This window comes from Mauremys reevesii, linkage group 12, assembly GCF_016161935.1.
Source record: "Mauremys reevesii isolate NIE-2019 linkage group 12, ASM1616193v1, whole genome shotgun sequence".
Lineage (NCBI taxonomy): Eukaryota > Metazoa > Chordata > Testudines > Geoemydidae > Mauremys > Mauremys reevesii.
The window spans coordinates 31564221-31572920 of record NC_052634.1 but is presented as its reverse complement, the minus strand read 5'-3'; the positions used below and the strand labels follow the sequence as shown (position 1 = coordinate 31572920).

The window sequence follows — 8700 nt, the reverse complement described above, 5'->3', positions numbered from 1 at the left end:
CACCCTCCTCTATCCCTAATCCCCCTAGTCCCTTCCCTTGGGTCCTCCTGGGCACCCCAACCCACAGTCCGGCCCCACATACATCCCAGTCACTCATTCACACGCTGAGCTAGTTCTTCCGGGGCCCCCACAGCCCCCCAAACGCCTCCATCCCTGAGCCCCATTGGCCTGTGGCCAGGAAGGTGGGGAAGCTCCCACTCTGGCTGGGCTGGGTGTGGGTGTTAATCTTTTTCTGTCTTGTGTGTGCTGTGCTCAGCAAGGCTTTTTGCTCCCTCGGGGTGGGGGATGGTTTTGGCAGAAGGTGACGTGCTTTGGTAGCCCTGTGGATGCTGCGTGGTGTCTGGAATGGGGCGTGTGTGTTCCCATCATGCCCCTTCCTCTGCCTGCAGAGCTGAGCACAGACAGGTCTGAGGAGCAGAGCAGGAGCTCTGGGAAGGAGAAGAGCAATATGAAGATGGAGTCTAAGATGAGACCAGGTGACTTCTGTGGAGGGAGACATGCTGGACAGCGCCAAGGATTGGGGAGACAACAAGGTGTGAGCCCAGGGCTCAGATTTCTAATTGTAGCTGTGATGGCAGAATGGGAGGAGGGTTGAAGCCGGAGCCCTGGGGTGCGGGAGTAGTGAGAAGAGGAGCCTCGCCACCATTGCTTTTTCTTTTCCTCTTGTGTTGTGTTTCATACCAAGGGAAAAGAAGTCGCGGGACGGAGTCCAGCCCCGAGGTGAGATGGAAAGTGAGCGAGAGCAGTGACAGGGTGAATCCTGTTGATGCCAGGCAAGACCTGCCCAGCTGGGATGAGAGTAGCTGTCTCTGTCGGTGAGAGAAGTGTCTGGTTTGGGGAGGGCTCTGGTCACAGCCCCCCTGGCTCCAGGCAGGGACTTCCTGTTACCTGGGTGTGGGTTTCCAGACTAGCTGTGGCTTCAAGGGAGATGATGTTGCCATTTGCAAGGGCTGATCATCTCTCTGGCCAGGAGTGGTGTGTGCTCCCTAGCAGAAAGTTGGATCCATGAGGGTGACTCCCTGTTCTGAGTTTCTTTCTTCCTCCGAGGTTTCTCTCTCTGTGTTGGCCAACTCACACTCAAACTCTCTCTCTCCTTTCATGGACATCTGTCATGTTCAGTTGCCTGCATCCTCTTTCTCTGCTCCCCCTCCCCCAGTCTCCTATGGGCTCAGCTGGGTCCATCTGCCCACGGGCAGGGTCTCTGCCATACTGGGAAGGATGTGTCCTGCCTGCCAGGATAAGGGGGTTGCTCCTCCCACCCCCTATCTTCAGGGAGACCTCATTGCTGTAACTGGGTCACAGCATGAGTGGCCAGTCATGTCTTTGGGGCTGTGGGGCCTGAGACTGAGAGGGGTGGGCTCGCGGTCATGGCTTTGGGCACAGGAGAAGAGGGGCTGCGATTAGAGATGCCCAGAACTTCCCTTATCACCTGTGTCAAGTATCAGAGGGGTAGCCGTGTTAGTCTGGTTCTGTAGAAGCAGCAAAGAATCCTGTGGCACCTTATAGACTAACAGATGTTTTGCAGCATGAGCTTTCGTGGGTGAATACCCACTTCTTCGGATGCAAGCAGTGGAAATTTCATGGGGCAGGTGTGTATATATAAGCAAGCAAGAAGCAAGCTAGAGATAACGAGGTTAGATCAATCAGGGAGGATGCCAATTACAGAACCAGTTTCTCCTCCCTTGGTTTTCACACCTCAGCTGCTGGAACAGGGCCCCATCCTCCCTGATTGATCTAACCTCGTTATCTCTAGCTTGCTTCTTGCTTGCTTATATATACACACCTGCCCCTGGAAATTTCCACTGCTTGCATCCGAAGAAGTGGGTATTCACCCACGAAAGCTCATGCTGCAAAACATCTGTTAGTCTATAAGGTGCCTCAGGATTCTTTGCTGCCTTATCACCTGCTAACTCCATTACTGCATCACCCAAAAGCCTCGCTCAGGGTCCACTATGCCTCCTTGTGCTGGGCACTGCAGGGCCAATCAGAGGGACAGCAGGATGCATGAGAAAATAGATGAGTGTGTGAGGCAGATGGGTGAGGGGGGGTGTGGCATACACTGGGGACAGATGGGGGGTTGAGAGTTGACGGACAGTGGGACAGATGGAGAGCTGCAGGGACGGATGGTGACGTCACAGGCTGGACTTGTGATGGGTTCAGCTCATGGCCGCTGGCCCTGTCATCTCCTGCCCCCATCTGCCCGTCTGACTCTGCCCCGTCTCTCGCAGGCAGCACTCAGCAGAGTCTGGCCCTGTCGTTACACTGGTGCCTACATCCAGCGCACACCTGTGTGTTATGTGCTCCTGGAGAGCTCAGGCAGGGACAAGCCTGCGGCTCACGGCTGCTGAACCAGCTACTCCAAAACTGCCACAGATCTCCCCCTCCTTGGGCAGCCAGACCCTGGCCGGGGGGTTCCCTGTCCCTCCTCGCTGCCTGCTCAGCACAGAGACCAAGGTCACCTGCCTCCGCCCAGCCTCTAGCTGGAGCTGCTCCAGCCCCGAATTGCTGGTATCCAGCTTGGCCGGAGTTGGTGCGATGCCCTAGCGGAGTCCGTTCTTTCTCCCCTGTAGATGACGATTTTCCCCACAGCAGTTAGTTGCTCTTTCTCTGCTTCCCCATAGCCCCTCCCCAGTGATAGTGACCCCTGCTGGCCAGGCACGGGAGTGTCCTGTAGGTGCCTTCTTGTAGGAGCAGTGACTCCTGGTGGCGAGGGGCAGCAATGCCTGGCATGTATCCCCCCTAGCATTGCTGCAGCGACCCCTGCTGGCCACTGAGGGCCGTTGCCTATGTGACCCCACCACTGCCATTGCGCCTGTGAGCGCTGGTGGGCAGGTGAGGCAGGGCCCTGTATGTATATCAGCCATTGGGGCAGTGCCCTCTGCGTATCCCACTCTCATCTCGGTGACTCGTGTTGCCCAGGTGGGGCAGTCCCCTGTGTGTATTTACTCCCCCAACCCCTGCATTGGGCCAGTGACCACTGGTAGCCAGAGGAGTCAGTGCCTGAGGTGTGTTCTTCACCTCCCCCAAGGTGGCAGGGCGCCTGGGTGGCCGTGTCAGGCAGTGCCCTGGGTGTCTTCCAACCCCTTTGTGGCAGTGATCCCTGCTCCTGGTGTGTGTCACTCCCCCACTAGGGATGTGCACTGGTGGCCAAGTATGGCAGTGCCCTGTGTGTAGCCGCCTCCCTCTCCCCCCGGGTGACCAGATAGAAAGTGTGAAGAATCGGGATGGGGTGGAGGGTAATAGGCACCTACATAAGAAAAAAACCCGAATATTGGGCTGTCCCTATAAAATCGGGACATCTGGTCACCCTATCCCCTCTACCCCTGTGCCAGATATGGCAGGCACTGATCCCTGGCATCTCCGTGGGGCAATACCCTCTGTATATCCCCCAATTGGGGCAGTGACCCCTGCTGGTCAGGTGGAGCAGTGCCCTGTGTGTGTTTGTCTCCCCTATTTAGGTAGTGACCCCTGGTGGCTAAGTGAGGCAGTGGCCTTTGATTTCCTCTTCTCTCCCCAGCCCCCTCTCTCTCTTGGGTAGGGCCCCCAGTTGGGGCACTACCCGATGTGTATCTCTACTAATTGGAGCAGTGACCTCCCTGTGGTGCCTTGGTGTGGTAGTGCCCTATTGGTATCTCCCTCCCGCTCTCCCCACACCATTGTGGTAGTGGCCACTTCAGGCAGGGGCCTGTTTATCATCCCCCCACACCACCACCACCACTGCAGCAGTGCCCCCTGGTGGCCATGTGCAGCAGTGCCCTGCATGTATCCCCCCCAACCATTGCTGCAGTGACCCCAGGTGCCCAGTTTGAGTAGTAGCCTGTGTGTACCTCACCTCTTGGGGCAGTAACATGTGGGGTCACATAGGGCAGTGGCCTGTATGTACCATCTCCTCTGGAGCAGTGACCATTGGTGTCTTGGTGCTAAGATGGAGCCACCTCTGGGTTACATGGTGGGGCTGTTTACAGGACAATGGGGACAGGCCCCCCCGTTCCAGGAAGTAGGGGAATGTCTGGTGTTCGGAGCAGAGCGTTCCACCTTCTATTGAACTGTGATGTTTTGAGCACCTTTCCCCTGCATGAAGAAGACCCTGTATGGCTCCAAAGCTGGTCCAGTAACAGCACCTCACCTGCCTTGTATCCCAGCAAGTGACTGACACACACACACACACACACACACACACACACACACACACACACACACACACACACACACACACAAAGGGACTCACACAATCCCAGGAACACTCACACACAATACACTCAGAGGGACATGCTAGCCTAACCCCCAAAGAAACAATCACCCCCCCCAGCCACAGTCACAATCACACCCCCACACACACCATAATATTCACAATCGTGCTCAGAGACACAACTGCACACAGTTCACTCCCACTACTCCAAATACAAAGACCTCCTGCCCCACACAGCATGTGCCAAGGCCTGTGGAACTCACTGCCACTGGACTGCTACCAATGAGAATGATCCCCTCGTGCTGGATCATCTGCTTGGCCCCCCACTCCCTCTCGGGGTGCGCTGTGCGGCGTGACTGGGGATTCTGCAACGGCCCAGCACCAGGCAACGCACAACGAACACCACATGCCCTGCCCTTCCTCACCTGAGCTGCTCTCCAGGTGCATTGGAGCCCAGCACCCCACATCTTGGCACTGGGGGTGAGCTGCAGCCCTCACCACACTCTGCAGCGGGGAGAAGGGTCAGGCCAGCCAGCCCTTGTAAGATGGGGAAATCACCATCGGGGTCGACGGTATGGGGGCTGTGACCTACAGAGAAATAGTTGTCGCTGGCAGAGGGCAGCAGAGCATGCACACACACACAATTGCAAACATATGCATGAATCCAGCCACACACACACACACACACACACACACACACACGTGCTAATATACACAAACACCGCACAAATCCAGCCCACACCAACACAAGCCTGGAAGCAAGGGTAGAAGAGCAGGCTGGGGCTGGGTCACTCCACTTCCTGCAGGAAGTAGCCAGCCCCCATCCCCCATGGAGGCCTGGGACCAGCCCCCCTCTGCGTCCCCCCACGGAGACCGGGGGCCCCAGCCTGCGCTGCTCCCCTGGCTCCCACACTTGGGGAACCGCCCACAGCACTAGCTGGCAGTGTGGCTGGGAACCAGGGGAGTGGACCAGGCTGGGGCTGGGTCACTCCACTTACCATGCAGTGAGTGCAGGGGTGGAGGGGGGCAGGGGCTGGGGCAGAGCAGGGGCGGGGGCCATGCCCCCCCTGCAGCAGCTCCCCACCCCAGCTCACCTCCACTCTGCCTTCTCCCCTGAGCTCGCCGGTGCCGCTCCACTTCTCCCGCCTCCCAGGCTTGCGGTGCCAATCAGCTGTTTAGTGCGGCAAGCCTGGGAGGGGAGGAGAATTAGAGCGGGGGGCTGTGTGCTCAGGGGAGAAGACGGAGCAGAGGTGAGCTGGGACAGGGAGCGGTTCACCTGCACGGCCCCCCCTTACCTGCTGTGGGCAGCCCTCCCCCCCGCACCTCCCAGCTCCCTGCCCCAGCTCACCTCCACTCCCCCGCCTCCTCTGAGTGTGCTTCTCGGCGCCCCCCAACCACTTGGCACTCTGACTCGGCAGCTGAGAGTCTGTGCAGACATCAGCCCCCCTGCCAGCCCCACAGGCAGCAGCAGCGCCAGCCCCCCAGCACCACAGGGGCACTCAATGCACTTCCTGTGGGGAAATGGCTCCTTGGCGTCCAGCTGCTAGAGTGAGAGCCAGGAGAGAGCAGTGTCTGGCTCAGCTTGGGGGAGAGAAGAGACCTGGTGAGTGCGGATCTCCCTCAGCCTCCCCCGCAAGGCTGGTCAGTTGTATTGTCACTGTGATAGTCGGTGCTTCCCTTCAGGTCCGGCCCTAGAGGGGTGCAGGGCCCAGGACAAATCCCCCCCCCCCTTTCTGTACCACCCACTCCACCCCTTCCCCCAAGCTGCCACCGCTGTCCCATCTCTTCCGGGCCTTCACCTTTGTTGTGTATTTGGTTGTCATGGTTTTTGGGTCCTATGGCAACTGAGCTAGATTATTAGGGGATAGCCCGGCTGGCTTCGGCCAGTTGGGTGAGCTCTGTATCTATAAATAAAATGGTAGTTTGGTTAGCTGTCTGCTCTAAGGCCTCAAGTGATTTCTTCCTAAACCGACTGCCCCCAAGGATATAACAACCTTCCTGCCCCATTCCACTCCCTCCCCCCCCGCCACCCGTCCCTGCGCGGCCACCTCCCGGCCCAGCGCCGCCAGCACCCCACTGCACCGCGGATCACTGGCAGGGGGGAGGTGCTGAAGGGGAAGAGGAGGAGCTTGTCAGCAAGGCTTGTAGTGGGGCAGGGGGAACTGGCTGCCAGTGGGCGCTGAGCACCTATTTTTTCTCTGTTGTTTCTGCAGCCCCGTAGCTCCCATGGAGTTGCTGACTTGGCTCCTTTCACACTCTAGAGAGTAGCTGAACCAGGGCTATGGCTGATCTATGGGGCACCAGGTGAGTGGCAGAGGCTTCAGGCGCTGAGAGTTTGCCTGACTCACCAGGGACATAGTGTGAGGTGGTGTCCCAGGGATCTCCATGAAAGGAGCAGAACAGGATTTACTTGGGGGTGGGGAGAGGGTGAGAGTGTCTCAAGGGGTTGTACAGAGGTTCCCCAGTGAGAGACTGGCTAAAACCCAGGCCTCGCTGTGAGCAGGATTCGAACCTGCACAGGGGAACCCTATTGGGCTTCAACCCCAACCCCTTAACCACTCGGCCATCACAGCTGTGAGCACAAAATTGCCCCAATGCCAGAGAAACTGGTAAAGAATCACAATGCCCAGGCATGAAATCATCTGAACTACAGAATTCCCACCACAAACCTGGCTCTCAAAGCACAGGGGGGATTTGGGGTTTGTTCTCTTTGCTTAGCCATGTGCAGTAGCTCATGTTCCAATATGTCTGTTAGTCTATAAGGTGCCACAGGACTCTTTGTTGCTTTTACAGATCCAGACTAACATGGCTACCCCTCTGATACTCCTAGTGACACTCTCCGATGGATCCCCATCCTCCACTCACCGTGAGGTAGGTAGGAGCGGATCATTATTATCCCTACTGGAAAGAGGGAGAAGCTAAGGCTGAGAAAGGGGAATTGACTTGTCTTAGGTCACACAGCCAGCCAGTGGCAGAGTTGGGAATAGGACCCAAGAGCCCTGATTTTGAAACTAACCATCAGATCTTGAATTTCACACATTGAATGACCTGAATAAAGTGCTCTCAGATGAGCTTCAGACTAACAACAGTTCACAGTAATTATTCAGCAAGTATTTGAGGAGAACTGCAATGTTAGAGAGAATCATGAACTGCTCAGAGACCATTAATGCAGAGAAGCAGCAAAATTTGTCAAACATATAACAGGTTATGACTTATTTCCTTGGTCTTAAAAAAGAACAACAAGGAGCTGAATCAGGGTAGAGACTGAGGACGGGAGGACGGGAACCTTGCCTTTAGGGGAGAACGTGGAAAAACTGAATAACTTAGGCCTGAGTCTGCCAAGGCCCTAGGATGCCAGCTCAGACAGGGGCAAACCAGCTCCTGTTTGGTGCACCGTGTTAACTCTGAAACCTAACAACGACAGTTTAAATGGTGGAAAATTCGGAGGCAAAATTCCTTCCTCTCCCATCCAAACTTCTGGCACCGATGACTTCTGTGACATTCTTCTGTGTGGTTGGAGCAAAACCCCACAGCGTCCTGAAAATGCAGTAGTGTGGGGCGGTGTGAAATGATCCCAGTGTCGTAAATAAACCAGGGGTCGCTGTGCTGAATGGGGTGGTCGGCTTCGTTTCTGATTTAATAAACTCCCCCACTTCCCACTCCCTTCCTGAAAGCCCCTGGAGCTGCAGTGTCACGTCCCCTTTGCCTCCTCAGAAATCTGGACTCTGCTACAGGCCCTAGGCCCAGCTTAGCCCCCAGGACTCAGGGCTTTGACTGCAGGGAATGTTCCTGCATTGGCCCCGGGAGATGTGGGGTGTTGGAGGGAGGGGTCAGAGCAAAGCGCTTTGCAGTTCTTGGCGGGGGCGGGGGGTCCCTTGCACCCAGAAGCTCCTTTGACTCCGCACAGGTGGGGTGGGGGGCTGCCCCCCTGGCTCCGGTCGCAGGCATAGGGCTGGAGGTTGTGATCAGGAGGGTGTGATTTCGGTGTCTGTCCTGGAGAGCAGGGCAGCCCTTGCCCTGGGGTTCCCAGCGCGGTGTAGCCCTGTCTCAGGGCGAATGGGACTGATCGGTTCTGACTGTGGGAATGAGCTGGGAGGAGTCGGGCACGGCCAGTGGGGCACACAGAGCAGAGGGCCCCTTGAGCCAGCGACCTGCCCCCGATGTTCTCTCCAAGCCTTGGCTGCGGTGTTGGCTCCTTGGCCCCCTGATTTCCCTGGTGCCTGTGCGGCAGCGCTAGCGGAGTTGGTCTCCCTGGCTGCCCTGGACAACAGAAGCGGGTTAAACCCAGGCTGCCTGGCTCTGAGACCGGGGGTGGGCTTGCACCCGGCACGCTAGGGCTCGTCCGGCTGCGGTGCCCTCTGGGCACCCTGGATTCTGGGAGGTTTCAGAAGGGCCGGCAGGGAGAGGGTTGGTTGAACTGGTGGCACCCGGCTGGGCTGGGCTGGTTCCTGTCCCTCTGAGAGCCTGGTCAGCTCCAGCTAGTTCTCGTGGCACTCGCCAACCAGCCAAGG

General features: G+C 57.3%; 1 non-coding gene across 1 annotated transcript; it reads right to left on the bottom strand.

Moving 5' to 3' along the window:
* Window positions 1–6680: 6680 nt before the first annotated feature.
* Window positions 6681–6762, bottom strand: TRNAS-UGA. Its single transcript has one exon. It is a non-coding gene; the product is annotated as a tRNA-Ser (tRNA).
* Window positions 6763–8700: the final 1938 nt, after the last annotated feature.